This window comes from Bos taurus, chromosome 13 (genome assembly GCF_002263795.3).
Source record: "Bos taurus isolate L1 Dominette 01449 registration number 42190680 breed Hereford chromosome 13, ARS-UCD2.0, whole genome shotgun sequence".
Classification (NCBI taxonomy): Eukaryota; Metazoa; Chordata; class Mammalia; order Artiodactyla; family Bovidae; genus Bos; species Bos taurus.
Genome location: NC_037340.1, coordinates 56040253 through 56055207, shown reverse-complemented (window position 1 = coordinate 56055207; position 14955 = coordinate 56040253). Strand labels below are relative to the sequence as shown.

Below are 14955 nucleotides of genomic sequence, written 5' to 3'. Positions count from 1 at the left end.
CTTCTCTAATGCATGAAAGTGAAAAGTGAAAGTGAAGTTGCTCAGTCGTGTCCGACTCTTAGCGACCCCATGGACTGCAGCCTACCAGGCTCCTCCGTCCATGGGATTTCCCAGGCAAGAGTACTGGAGTGGGGTGCCATTGCATTCTCCGATCCTGATTAATAATCAATGACAAATTAATTTTTAAGAGGAGTATCATTTGCCTGGGTGAAGGCACCCTTGAAGTTAATACCTCTAAGTGTCAAGGACATGGGAACACAGCGACCACAACACTCTGTGTGCCCATTGTGTGTCATAATGTTCATCTTCGGGACCCTCACTGCCCCACCCCACCCTACCACACATCCAGACTGTAAATTCTTCATGGGCAAGAGCCACGTCTCTTTCTGTCTTTGAATATCTAGCACTTGTCACTGTATCTATGCAGATTGGCTATTTTTCATACCTGTTTTGAAATAAAGACAAGATTCTGTGTTCTCTGTATTGGGCTTAAAATATTGATTTTGAAAAATGTCAGCTGTGCAGAAAAAAAATACCAACCATCTGGTGCTTTTCATCCCCAAAGTTTAGAACTCTGGTGAACTCTCAAAGCAGGCAGGCTTGAGTAGAAGAATAGAAATAAGATCTTCACTCCCAACATGGGAGCAAGTGTTAGGAGACATTTGAATGGCAAACGGGTCAATCAGGGTATAATTGCCTCTGATAGACACTCCAGAAATCAGAAACATTCTTTACCTAGAGCTGAGTGCCACTTGAAAAGATGACAGCCTTTCCTGCCTTTGAAAACATCAAAGACAATCAAAGCATCAACTTCCAACCTGATCCTCAAGATCGAACGCCCAGCAGACGAGGCAGGAATGAAGACAGCAGCCTCGCCAGGAGAAAAACTCCGTTACAGACTTAAATGTGAGTCACAGAGGAAGCAGAGCCCACTGCACCTCAGCAAGACCCTTGGCCAGGCAGCCAGCTGGTCCAACCTTGCCTGGATGTCAGCAATCCTGAGTTCAGACAGGACAGTGTCAGGTGGTTGGTAGCCAAGGGGGTCATCTCTGTGGGCTGGAGGGGCATCAAAAAAATGTCCCCACCTGTCTGTGCTTCCCCTAAAACTCCCCTTGGGATAACTTTAAACTTTCCAATGAAATGCAAAGAGTAGCTAGGAGAGGTAACACCTGACTTCGGATCAAACATTAACACCTAATCTGAATTAACCTCAGTGGTTACTTGGCCCAGAGCAGAGTTGAAAAGAAGTGGAACTATCAAGAAAGAACTTTTTTTTTTAATCTCTAGTTAGAACTTGTCATCACTTTTAAGGGCGGGTTTTGAAAGTTTCTTTTGTAGATAAATGCCTATTTGATTCTCAGAAATTAAGCTATTGGACTTAGTCTTACAGTTTGGCTTTTAAACTGTTGTCTGGTAAGAAAATTTAACATTGCCATTTAGAGAAAAATTTGTTAATGTTTTTGTAATTTTATTTTAAGGTAATTGTGGATCCACATACAATTGTAGGAAATTGTAATGTAAGAGATTCTGCATACCCTTTGTCCAGATTTCCCTAGTTGTAACTAGGAGAAAAACATCTTTTTCCTTTATCTATCTTGGGTTCCTTGGCTGGGATGCTGCAAATTAGAACAATAAAAGACAGATTAACAAGAGAAAAACAAACAGAAGCTTATTAACATGTGCACGGCACATACCCAGGGGAGTAATCAGTGGAAAGTAACTCTAAAAGGTGGTTAGAATTGGGTTTCTATAACATCTTAACAACAGAATACACTTTGTAAAGAAGTGTCAAGACAAAGGAAAAAGGAATTTGAATTTCTAAGAGCAGAAAATTGTAGGAAAATATTAATAAATATATGGCTTCCCAGGTGGCGCTAGTGGTAAAGAGTCAATTAGATGATGTAAGAGACACGGGTTCAATCCCTGGGTCAGGAAGAGCCCCTGGAGGAGGGTATGGCAACCCATTCCAGTATTCTTTACTGTAGAATCCCATGGACAGAGGAGCCTAGAGGGCTGCAGTCCAAAGGGTCACAAAGAGTTGGACATGACTGTAATGACTTAGCATGCATGCATGCATTAATAAATATATAAGAGAACTAGTGGAAGAAAAGATATATATGCTAATGTTGGTTATGTACATTCCCCTGCTGCTATCTCTGGGCAGATAATAGTCTCGAGTGGCCTCTGGTCATTGTTTTCTGTCCTTCCTAGATGATGGGGGATGCATCTTTATAAATGTATGTCCTGCTTTTAGGGAAATAAAAGAGGACAGAGAGCCTTTATTGTATCTGCTGCTTCTCAGCTGCCTTCAGTTCAAAATAATCTCTTTACCAAAGTGGCATGTTTTGGAGTGCCGTATTCTGCTACCCTTCAGTAACATCTTGCAAAATATAGTAAACTCACTGTCAAAATGGAGGCATTGACACAGTCAAAATTCAGAACATTTCCATCAGCACAAAATTCTCTCCTTCGTCCTTTCAAACCTCCTCCCCTTCTTTCTATCCCCAGAAACAACCAGTTCCATTTCCATTTCTAATCGCTGTTGTCTCAAGAACCTTGTATAAATAGAATATGGAGTCTTATCTCTTGGCATTGACTTTTTTTCACTTAATTCCCTCGAGCTTTCTCTTAATTCTTGTGTGCGCATCCATGTGGATGGACCTCATTTGTTTAATTATTTATCCACTGAAAGACATCTCGATTGTTTCCACTTTGGGGATGATATATGTAAAGCTGTTATGAACACTCATGCACAGGATTTTATATACATATGAGTGTTCATTTTCCTGGGGAAAATATTCAAGACTGCAGTTGCTGGGGTGTATGGTAGTTGCATAGTCGGTTTTATGAGAAATTACCAAATATTTTTCCTGAGTGGCTGCATCATTTTACATTCCCACAAACAATATTTGTGTGCCAAGGTATTTTAAAGGATTGTAAGCTTCATGCTCATTAGCCTAGGGGGACCTATCCTCAGGTGGCAGGTCATAATATGGAAAACAAACCAAAAAAAATTATATAGTTTACTATTTTGATTCTGAAAGTGCATCAGGCAAGTTAGATGGTTATTTTGTATTTAAGCCTAGGAGAAAACCAAGTTGAAATTATATTTATGGAAAAGTATAATTGAGTGGAAAAACATATCAGCCTGTGTTTCTCAGGCAACAATGCTTCTAATAAGCTATTTCTTTTGAACATATGGTCATACCATTAGTACTACTGTGCCTACACGCTCTCCAGGGAGGAAAGTAAATCTGGAATATTGGGTGAGAAAACCTTAACCAATAAAAGGTTAATTGAGTGATGAGAAGTAGTCAGCTATTAAAGCCTGGAAAGTTCCTTAGATAGTCAGACTGAAGTGAAGGGTCACCATGAGGCGCCTATATGTCTGTCGGGGAAGGGCACCACACGTGGGTGGGAAGGGAATGGAGGCAGAAGGAACTTTAACCCCCGCACGGGGGGATGCGGGATGCGAGGATAGCCGGGGTGGAGAATTAGCACCTCCGTGTCCCTTGAGGCAAAAACTAAACCAGAACAAAAACCTTTCTCAGAAATCACATTTTTTCAAATTCCATTTGAAATAATGAGTTGTTGGCTTTCTGTTTGTTTTTTTAAAAGAGAAAATAATAACCTAACTAACTAGCATAAAGGGGAAAGAATTTAGTGACATTTCCCATATCTTTAGGGTCTTTGGAGTGTGTTGCTAAGAAAACCCAACATACAAAGAGATCAGAAGCATGAACACCTGGGTTTCGTATGATGGATCTGGGAACTGTGTTGCAGAAATCTGAATCCAATCAAATCTCAGTGCAGACTTCAGTCCACTGTTTAAAAGCACAAATATGGAACGATGCCCCTGTTAAACCCATTTCCTATGGAAATGGCACCTCCAGTGGAGTCTGGTGTTCATGAGTGGCTGCTGCTTCAAATGCTGGTGGAGAGAGGCAGGGGGTGTCCTCTGGAGATCCCTAGGGGGTGTCCCCAGAACCTGAGGACACATGGAACCCTGAGGCCTTTGTACAGGATGGGATGGAGACAAAAAATCAATTAGATCTGTGGAAACCATTCCGGAAATCGCGAAAATCTATTAAACCTCTTGAACTCTACCTTCCGCAGGTGGAGAAGGGAAAGCTACAGACTCATGCTTTGGAATTAAACGGACCTGGAAGGGAATCTTGTTCCTGCCACAGACCTCACTGCGGAGTCTGAGAGGTGCTGAGTGGGTCACTCATGTCACCCTGAGGAGCTTCCATTGGCTCACCTGGAAATGAGGACCCTCCTACCCACTCACGGGGCCATCCTGCAGATCAGGTAAAGTTACCACCATGAACCATGTCGGCTGAGGCATATCTTATGTGCTGTTGTTACATTGGTGGTGTAGGGTTGCTGGCTTGTTGTTGGAGTTTGACTGTTGTTGGTGGGTCTACAATCACGTTTTCTTTAAGATTAATTTATTGACTCAACCGGTATTTGTGGAAAGCCCATTAGGCACCAGGCAGGGTTCTCAGGGCTTGTAGACACAGCATCCAGGTCTGAGAAGCCCAGGTTTCCAGGGAGCTGACATTCTGGAAGAGGGGAACCATGCAAGCACACAGGCGTGATAGATGCTTAGAAGAAAAAAATAAGTGGGGCCAAGGGCTAGAGCATGAGTGTATGGGTGGAGAAGGATGCTGTGTGTGCTCACGGTTGGTCAGGAATTGCCTCTGTGACAAGATGGGGTTTAAGTGGAGACCCGGAACCAGAGAGGTTCCGGAGGGGATAGTCAGCTCTGATGTGATGGCCAAACACACTTTATTGAAACACTTCCTGTGTGAGTTCTTGATTATTCCTATTGACTTGATTGTATCCAAGGCTGATCTGGAAAAAGTTTCTAATGTGTTTCAGGCATGCTATGTGGACTCTTTGTTTGTTTAGAGGGCATCAGACTGTCTCTCCAGGACCTTTGGGTGTGGTTTCTACCTGGGCATCACTCAGGTGCCCAGGCATCTGGTGTCCAAGGCCCACACCAACCCACAGGCGAGCTCCACATCACCTCTGGTCCTTGTCTACCCATCTGTCTCCTCCAAGTAGACCGCAGGCTGCAGAATGGGGGGTGTGCCCATCGTTTTTCCTGAAATGTCTAATGTAGCATTTATTTCAGGGGAGAACCTTTCTCAACCAAAGTTAAGAGAATCACTGAGGTAAAAGGAAAACTATTTCCAAAGGAATAATTTTAGTTCAACTTCAAAAATGCATATACTGAAATTTTTAGGCAGTATATCCACGATAACAGACTTTTTTCTAAGACTGTTGAGCTAGACAAGATGGAATTCCACCCTAACTAGTTCAGGAAAAGGGAGGAAGGTTGTTTAAAGATCAGACAGTCTCCAGTCAGGCCCCACGGACTGGCAGTGGAAGATCAGGAGGTCCCCACCGCACACCCCAAGGCCCCAGGGTCCCCCTCTCTGCTTCCTTCTTGACTTCTCCCTCTGCCATAAGATCCTGTAGGTGTGTGGTACTGGCTGGCCAGGGAGGTGGCCCAAGCGCTGAAGCTCTGTGACCAGCCTCTTTAAGCCTCCTTGGTCTCACCTTCCCAATTTTCTGTCCAGGAGGCAGACTTTGGCTGGTGCAGAGTCTGGTGTCTTCCCTGGGCCTCTCAGCTGTGGGCACAGGGTGGAGTCTACAGCCCCTAGATTTGCATTTATCCATGTCAGCAGCAGATTTTTTAATGCACTGCTTCTACCAGTGAGTTCTGTGCTGGCAGGGCTGATGCTAAAAGCAGAGTTACCCACCATGCCTCTTGTGGTTGCTGTTGAGTCCCTAAGCCATGTCCACCCCTGCAACCCCTTGGACTGCCTCACACCAGGCTTCCCTGTCCTTCACTATCTCCCAGAGTTTGTGCAAACTCATGTCCATTGAGTTTGGGATGCCATCCAACCATCTCATCCACGGTCGCCCCCTTTTCCTCCTGCCCTCAATCTTTCCCGGCATCAGTGTCTTTTCCAATGAGTCAGCTCTGAGCATCAGATGGCCAACGTACCTTGAGGGTAAAGGCTTGATCTGCATTCCTTAAGTGTTGATTTAATATTGAACATGTGAGAGAAATGATGATTGGTGTGTCTCCTATAAAGGGGAAATTTTATGAGGAATTTAAAGCATGTTTTTGTTAACAAAGGCCCATTTTGCAGTTACACTGGCCTGATCCTTCTTTCCCCTCTGGATTTCTGCAAAACAGCTAACCCTAATCAGGTGAATGGGTGTGTCCATTCACCGAGCCTACTTTTCTTATCCATTTAGTGGAGGTATTACTACGACTCCTAATGGTGGTAATAATAGGAAGATTTACTTCATATGGCTCTTGTGAGGATTAAGGGAAACAGGTGAACAGAGTGATCAGCAGGGTATCTAGAAAAGCTTTCAACCCCAAATATGCAGATGCTGCAGGTTTTATAAACACTGATCAGCATCACCACCATTGTCATCCTCATCTTCATGAACTTCACCATCACCGTCACCAACAGCAGAAGCTGTGACACCAGCGCAACCATGGTTCCCATCTTCGCTCCCGCCAGTTGATAGACGGGTACGGGGCCATCATTTGTGGCTTTCTGATACAGACAAAAGGATTCCACACACTCTATTTCTATTATTTGAGAGGCAATATGAGGAAAGAACAAGCTGAACACAAATCATTTGGGAAAAAAAGTTTGATTTATGCCTGCAGTGACATAGTCACTTTTCAACTCTGTTCATTAGCTTGTGGATTCTCTTGTACCCTCGGCTCTTAAGACACAGTTCTGAGCCCAGCGAAGGTTTCAGCTCACCTTGGAAATGAAATGTGAGGCATGATCAAGATGAAAGACAGTTTGCAAGACACCTGAGCATGGAAATTGTCTGCAATTTAGCCATTCTTCATTCTCTGTGATTGGAAGCACTGGCCCACTTACAAATGACAATCGAATAAAGAGTTTTAAACAAGCATTTTCTAGAATGTTGATTTACTGGGGGAGGAAAAAAAAATGTTGTATGCTGCCAAATGATTGCAGCACCCGTAAAATGGTAAGGTCATTTTTTTTTACTGCAGAAATGTCACAGTGAGATTTTTTAAATAGATTCCTGGTGCACTTTTAATAATGTTGAGGTTAAAGATAAGGGGGAAAAAAGTACTTAACAGTGAAAGGGAAGCAAAAATATTGATGTTTACTGTGGATTTGGAGAGTAGCCTTTTATTTAATCAGTGTAATAACATATAACCTTGTATCCTGTGAATATTTTTGTAATTGTTTCATTTGTAATTAATAACCGTCGGCTCCACAGCTCCAGGCTGATGATCCCTGCTCTTTCCTGTTGAAAATCATAAAACCAGTCCCTGGAGAAACTGGAAGGAGGGGAAACAGGGAGAATGTGGGGCCTGGCAAGTACTCAGAGTAAACATCTCAGAGTCAGGTCTGCAGTGGACACTTCTCAGAGGATTCACTCAAGACCCCCTCTCTTAGACTGATGCCCACGATTCAAAGCCTGCCATGGTCAGGGTTGTTCTAAGTAACCCAGACCCAGCCATTTGTCCCTAGAATTAGTGCTGGGAAAAGGGCCAAAGAGATGGGCATAGACTATATTATGAGCTATGTCCCTAGGAGTTGAATTTATGAAATACTTGGATGGTGGAGTATCCCTTACAGATGTCGCCAGTTGGTTCTCCTCCTCCAGCCACCCTGTCCCCCAGCAGAGGACAGAAGTTCCGCTTCTGATGGATGAATGATAAAGAGCATCTCTGCGGTCTTAATCTGTACATTTTTAGTTACTAGTGAGTCTGCATCTTTTTCTGTGTCTACTGCTCTAGATTTCCTCTTCTATGGACTGTCTGTTTTCCATCGGTTGTTTGTTTTGTTCTTCTTCTGACTCTTAGTACCTTTCTCTTCATACTCAGATATTTCTCCCCCATCATTTAACAAACTATTAGCACATAATTCCAGAATGTGTCTGTCTTTGTTTTACTTAAGGTATTTTACATTTGACAGATACTTTAAATTTAAATGTAATTAAATGTGGTAGCATTTGTTTTGGTGGTGGTCTGTGCCTTTTTAGTCCAAATCAAGAAATTTGTCTCCATTCAAAATCATTAAATAGGCTGCTACCATTTACCTAACGGGATTGCTTTGTTTTGCTTGAAATGGTTTCACTTCACATTTAAGTTTACAGTCAACTTTGAATTGACGTTTGGGTATGATGAAAAGTAAGGATGTAATAGTCCATTTGTCAGCCAGGAAGGTGAAGATGCTGGTGCCATTTATGTTAATAGAATGCCCATCACTTCTCCCCAACTTATACAGGGCACTCCATCTCATGCCACTGCCCCTATGACTGTTTTTATACCTGGACTTCCTATTTTGTTCCAGTGGCTAGTTTGTTTGACCCTGAACTAATTCCTCCATGGGTTTTTATTTTTACTTAATAAATAATGAGGAGGGAATTTTGCCTTGACCTTGGCTGTAATCATTTCAAAACAGTCTGTATTTGCTTGGGGTTTTATTGTGTTAAGGGTATTTGCTTTTATTCCTAATTTGCCTGTTTTTTAAAAACTCATCTTTGTATATTGAATTATATTACCTATATCTGTTGATATGACTGTTTTTTAAAAATGTGCTACTAAGTTGAATTGAATTCTTATGTTCCTTTATATTAAAACAACAAATGGTAGATGAACACCTGTCTTATGATTCATAGAGTGTACGTGTTGGGGCATGTGTATGTCCACGCTCTTATGTACCAGCATTCAGTTTGCTGATATTTGATCTTGGATTCTGTATCTATGCTCAGAACAAGAGAATATATTTCTAGTCAATGCTATAAATAATTCCATCTTCTCCTTTCGATTCCATTGTGTTTGGAATTTGATTGTGGAGTGGGGATGATTGACTGAATATGAAAATTTTTGTCTTTTCAAAGAGGTTATGATGTTTCAATAGGAATACAGTGAGGTTTCCTGAGACTTATTTCTACCCTTATTTTTTCAGTTAGTTTTCTTTGCCATGCATGACCAGTTTGTGGGGGAGCTGGGGTGTGTCACTCCGGGTGGTGCCCGCTGCAATCACAGTGGGTGGCTCACCTTGACACAGGAGCCAGTCTGTGCCCAGGGCCATTTCTGCTAAGAAGGCTCACATCTGTTTCTGTAAATGTCCATCAAACCCTAGGACTGACCAGCAGCTTAAAGGGAGGCAGGTGTCCTCTTGAAGCTCAAGATGAAATGTACACACTCCAAGTTGAGCAGATGGTAAGTACATTGCAGACTCAGATTTTCAGGCAGGATTTTCAAACACTGTACAAAGGAAAAAATAAATCACCAACAAAACCTATTAAAATTTCCTTAGAAAACACAGCTAAAGTGAAGTCAAATATCTAAAAGAGAAGATGGTCTCAGCAACTCTTATCTCAACACTGACTAGCCTTCTGGCAATCATAAAAGTTCTTAGCAAATCCTCAGCCTTGATCAGTTAGTAGCGGGAGGCTTATTGTGGCAATATCCTTCAAACAGGGCATTAATTTTATTTTATTTAAAGTTCAGTCCTAGAAGATACATAAGAGACATGGTGAAGTTAGGTGTGGAAAAAGAAGTTCAGGGTCTGGACACTTTGAGCAAAAGATGTGCTCTAAAATAAGAACATTGGTTTGTCTAATGTAATTTTTAAAATGGTTCTAAGGATTAAAAAAAAAAAAATGGTCTAGTTGGAAAACATTCCAAGTAACATATTTTAGGCCAACATTACTCATTTTTATGTGCATTTTGGCAGGATCTTTTTTTACAAAAAAATATTATTCCATTTCTTCGTAATCACATCCTATGACTACAAGCCAACTGAGAAAATGATCAAAGGGGAATTAAGATATTTCCGGGGAGAATCAAGTCTCACTGAAGTCTTAACAGTAGCACCTAACTTTATAGTGCATACTCTGATAAGAATGCTGATCTTGTCTTGGGACTTACAGATGGCTGAATGCTGCTGCTGCAGCTGCTGCTAAGTCACTTCAGTCATGTCCGACTCTGTGCGACCCCATAGAGGGTAGCCTACTAGGCTCCCCTGTCCCTGGGATTCTCCAGGCAAGAACACTGGAGTGGGTTGCCATTTTCTTCTCCAATGCATGAAAGTGAAAAGTGAAAGTGAAGTCGCTCAGTCATGTCCGACTCTTAGCGACCCCATGGACTGCAGCCCACCAGGCTCCTCCGTCCATGGGATTTTCCAGGCAAGAGTACTGGAGTGGGGTGCCATTGCCTTCTCCAAGATGGCTGAATGATGTCCCCCAAAAGATCCACAGTGTGACCCCTGGGACCTGTGGATATTGCCTTATTTGGAAAAGGGGTCTTTGCAGACATAATTCAGTTAATACTCCCGAGGTGAGGTCATCCTGGATTGTCTGAGTGGGCCCCCGATCCAGTGACAAATGTCCTTATAGAAGAGAAGAGAAGATGTGGACCCAGACAGGAGAAGGGGAGACCATTTGAAGAGAGGGGCAGAGACTAGAGTGAGGTAGCCACAAGCCAAGGACACCTGGATCCCCAGCCCCTGGGTGTTGTACAGAGAGGTGCTCTAGATCCTGCCGAAGGAGCACAACCCTGCTGGTGGCTGAACTGCAGTCCTCTGCCCTCTTGAAAAGTGAGAGAGCACGTGCCTGGTTCTGTTGTCTGAAGCCAACAAGTTCTGGTGACCTATTATGGCAGCTGCAGGTCACTAATACAGCTCCCACCCTGTTCCATATTATTACCCAGGGTGATCTGGAGCCAGGAAGAACAATGAGAACTTTAGTTCATAGATCCTGAGAAAAAGAAAAAAAAAAAAATCCAAGCCTACAATCTGAATTGTTGGGGTGGCTTTGCCAAGGAGATTTAGTAAGGACATGTAGAATTATAACCCAAAGCCAGCACAACAAAACCACACAAGCACAGGGCATGTAACCATGAAAACCTCTGAGGGTGACTTTAAAGCAAAGGTGATGCATATTTGAGAAAGGGTTTGCACAAAGGCTAACATGACCCTAAGGGACTTTGATATGAAAACAGATTCTAGAACCAGGGATACCTGCCCAGCCCTGACCCCACTTGCAACACCCTGCCCAGTTGTCATGGCTGCTATTCAAGATAGACATGTGAATGTGGACAGAAAATCTATGACAAACCTAGACAGCGTATTAAAAAGCAGAGACATTACTTTGCCAACAAAGGTCCGCATAGTCAAAGCTATGGTTTTCCAGTTGTTAGGTACAGTTGTGAGACCTGGACCATAAAGAAGGCTGAGTGCCAAAGAATTGATGCTTTCGAACTATGACTCTTGAGAGTCCCTTGGACAGCAAGGAAATCAAACCAGTCAATCGTAAAGGAAAGCAACTCTGAATATTCACTGGAAGGACAGATGCTGAAGCTGAAGCCCAGGTGACTTCCTCACCTGGGACCATCCTGACCTCCATCCACAGCCCTTGAGAAAGTACTGTTTCCCTTTTCATCTCTCTAGTACATCTGTCCTAAGTGTGTATGTGCCTTGGTTCCCCTTGTCCCCTGTACTTTCCTGTCTCCATCACCAACAGACATCACCAGGGCCCAAACCAAATGCCAATTTTCCGTGAATTTCCCCCCGATGTCAGCCTCCAGCCTAAACCAAGAACTATTAGGCTTCTTTAAAAAATATATAATTTATTTGTTTGTTTTTGACTGTGCTGGGTCTTTGTTGCAGTGTGCAGGCTTCTCACTGCAGTGACTTCTCTTGTGGAGCATAGGCTCTAGGGTCCATGGACCTCAGTAGATGCAGCTCCCGGGCTCTGAGCACAGGCTCAATAGTTGTGGCATTTGGGCTTAGTTGCCCTGAGATACGCAGGATCTTCCGAAACCAGGGATCAAGCCCGTGTCCTCTGCATTGGTAAGTGGATTCTTTACCACTGAGCCACCAGGGAAACCCAAGAAGTATGAGTTTTCCATTCCTTTGGCTTCATGGCATTGATTAAAGGAATGAGCCAGTGAAGAATAAACGAATGGAATGATTTGCTTTTGTGATATATGGAGACTCCTGACTGTGTTTCAACTCCACAGTTAAATTTGAGTAGTCAATATGTGTTGTAGACTGCAGAATGTACACATGTTTTAAAATATCGAAGATTTGCCAATTCAAGTAATCTCCCTCTGAAGCAAAATGACAGCTAGCTCTCAACTTAAAATCCTCAAACACAATACCTGCTTGTCTATAATAGCAAGAGGGAAGAAGGACCGTCTCTGTGGAACCTAGGCAGTTGTCTTTGCATCTCTGAGGGCCAGTCATCAACCAGCAGAATTCTGGGGGACACCTACATGATACCCCCACAGTAACATCCCCACTTCATTCTGAATATACTTAAGGCAGATTTCACAGCTCAGGAAACTGTGCTAGTGATATTTCTCTCACAAACAATATTAGTTTCTAGAAAAATGGCATCAGCAGAAGAAGGACACATACTGGATTGCTTTTTCTCAATGCATGTGGATTTTTATGTCCAACACTAAATAGAGGCTGATGGAAATACAAATTGCAAAACAGAATACAACACCACCTCTTTTCCTGATAAGAGATTGCATTGTAAGCATTTTTAGACCCTATGCCTCTGTAAGCATAGAAACCAGTGCTTGAGCTCTGGTTCAGTGATGACAATGGTGTTCTTCTCTTTCCCACCCTCTCCTCCTGGAAGGTAAAGGTGATGAATGAATGGCCAAAGAGATCATACAGTAAGCTCTTTTGATCGGAGTATCCCTCGAGCTAAACGTGAGCTCAGGACAGCACGATGGAGGGTATTGATGACTAGTTTTATGACTCATTTGGGCAGATCCATGAAGTCAACTACTTTGTATGGTGGCATTTCATCACGCTGCCTTTGATCCAGCCTGACTGGCTCATTGATCAGCATTCGCCAAGGAAAGCAAGTGGAACAGTCTGGGACCCAAAACTGCTGACCATTGTATCTGGACTTCTCAAAGGGTGTGTCCCACAGTGTGTGTGTGACTCCCTTGGGCTGGCTTAATTATCCTGCCATTTGATAAGGTCGAGCAGTTCAATAGAAAGTGGGGGAAAATCCACATATTAGGCAGAATCTGTAATTCTTCGCTTCTTGTACGACTCATCTGGAACGGCCTCCCCATACACCCTCCCTTTTTATTGAAGAATCTGAACATTGAATCTAGATGTACGTTCATGCATCATTTGCTCGGCTTGGAGAAGTCAATTAAATTAAAGTCTCTAGCTGAAATATATATATATATATATATATATATATATATATATATATATATATAATAGCTCTTCTGTACACACACACATACATTAGCTCTTCCTTTTGATTTTTTTAGCTTAACTCAATAGAATTATATTTTGGTACAGTTTCATTGAGGTACTGTAGGGCTATGAAGGAGAGGAACAATTTGCAAGTAGCAAATGCTGTGTGATTCCAAGCACACACATAATTGGAAAATTAGGTGCAAATAAAATATTTTTGCAAATTATGTATTTTTGCACGATGTGCTCTCTTTCATTCTCATGCAGATGCATAATTGATAGAGTTTTGTGTTCTCTCCACTACTGACTTCTGGAGGCTGCCCGAGGGTGGCTTTTCCTTCTCAGAAACCCAATGCAGTGAGACTCCCGGTGACACTTCCACCTTCGGAATGCAAAGTAGTTAATGCCAAGGGAGAAGCTTCTTTTCCAGGAAAAGAAGTCAGAGCAGGCAGGAAGCAGTTTCCTCCAGTGAGGGACTCTGGAAATTTCTTACCATCCCTGCCCATTTAGTTGGAAGGTGGAAGAGAAACACAGAGCAGGGTATCAGGGCTGGTGACTTGTTTCTTTAAATAAACATTGTTATTTTATGCTAAGAGATTTAGATTTGCAGGGGGGAAAAAAAGGAAGATGGTACATAGAGTTTCCTATGTTCCACACCTAGTTTCCTCTATTATTTTTAAATATTTTATTGAGATGTAATTCACACACCACACAATTCACCCATACTAAACACACAGTCCAATGGTTTCTAATGTATTTAGAATTGTGCAACCCTTACCACAATCAAGGAGAAGGCAATGGCACCCCACTCCAGTACTCTTGCCTGGAAAATTCCATGGATGGAGGACCCTGGTAGGCTGCAGTCCATGGGGTCACTAAGAGTCAAACACGACTGAGCGACTTCACTCTCACTTTTCACTTTCATGCATTGGAGAAGGAAATGGCAACCCACTCCAGTGTTCTTGCCTGGAGCATCCCAGGGACGGGGGAGCCTGGTGGGCTGCTGTCTATGGGGTTGCACAGAGTCGGACACGACTGACGTGATTTAGCAGCAGCAGCAGCAGCAGCACAATCAATAGCAGACCTTTTCATGACTGCAGAAAGCCCCCTACTTGTAATATCAGTCATTCCCTTTTGCTCCCGACCCCCACCCCAGCCCTAGGCAACTACTGATCTGCTTTCTGTCACTATAGATTTGCCTGCTCTGGACTTTTTCTATAAATGGGGTCGTATAGCATATGATTATTGTAACTGTCTTCTCTCACTTATCATAATGTCTTCAAGGTTCAACCATATTTCTTCCTGGAGAATTGATTGCTTTATCATCATATATTGCTTGTATTTATCCCTAATGACCTTCCTACTCTGAACTCTACTTTTTCTGACATTAATGTAGCTGTTTCAAATGTCTTTTGTGTTAGCAGACATCTCTTTCTCCATCTCTTAACTTCAAACATACCTGGGTATTTAACTCTATAGTAGGTATCAATTAGACAATATGTAGTTTGGTCTTGGTTTTAATTTTTTTAATACCCTCTAATAATCTTTTCCTTTTAATTAGTGTATTTAGACCATTTGTATTTAAAAGAGCTAATGTAGTGTACTCCCATTCTACCATATTTGAATGTGTTTTCTGTTCATTGTCATTGTTCTGCATTTCTTTACATCCCCTTCATTTTTCTTTCTTCTCTGG

At 42.5% G+C, this 14955-nt stretch overlaps 1 long non-coding RNA gene across 1 annotated transcript in view; it reads left to right on the top strand.

The window, feature by feature from the left end:
- The first annotated feature begins 223 nt into the window (after positions 1-223).
- The window catches only part of LOC132346935 (uncharacterized), a 28293-nt gene continuing 13561 nt past the window's right edge, over positions 224-14955 (top strand). Inside the window, exons 1-2 of the long non-coding RNA XR_009496949.1 lie at positions 224-906; positions 4117-4311. This is a non-coding gene — a long non-coding RNA (uncharacterized lncRNA). The remainder of the gene's footprint in view (positions 907-4116; positions 4312-14955) is intronic.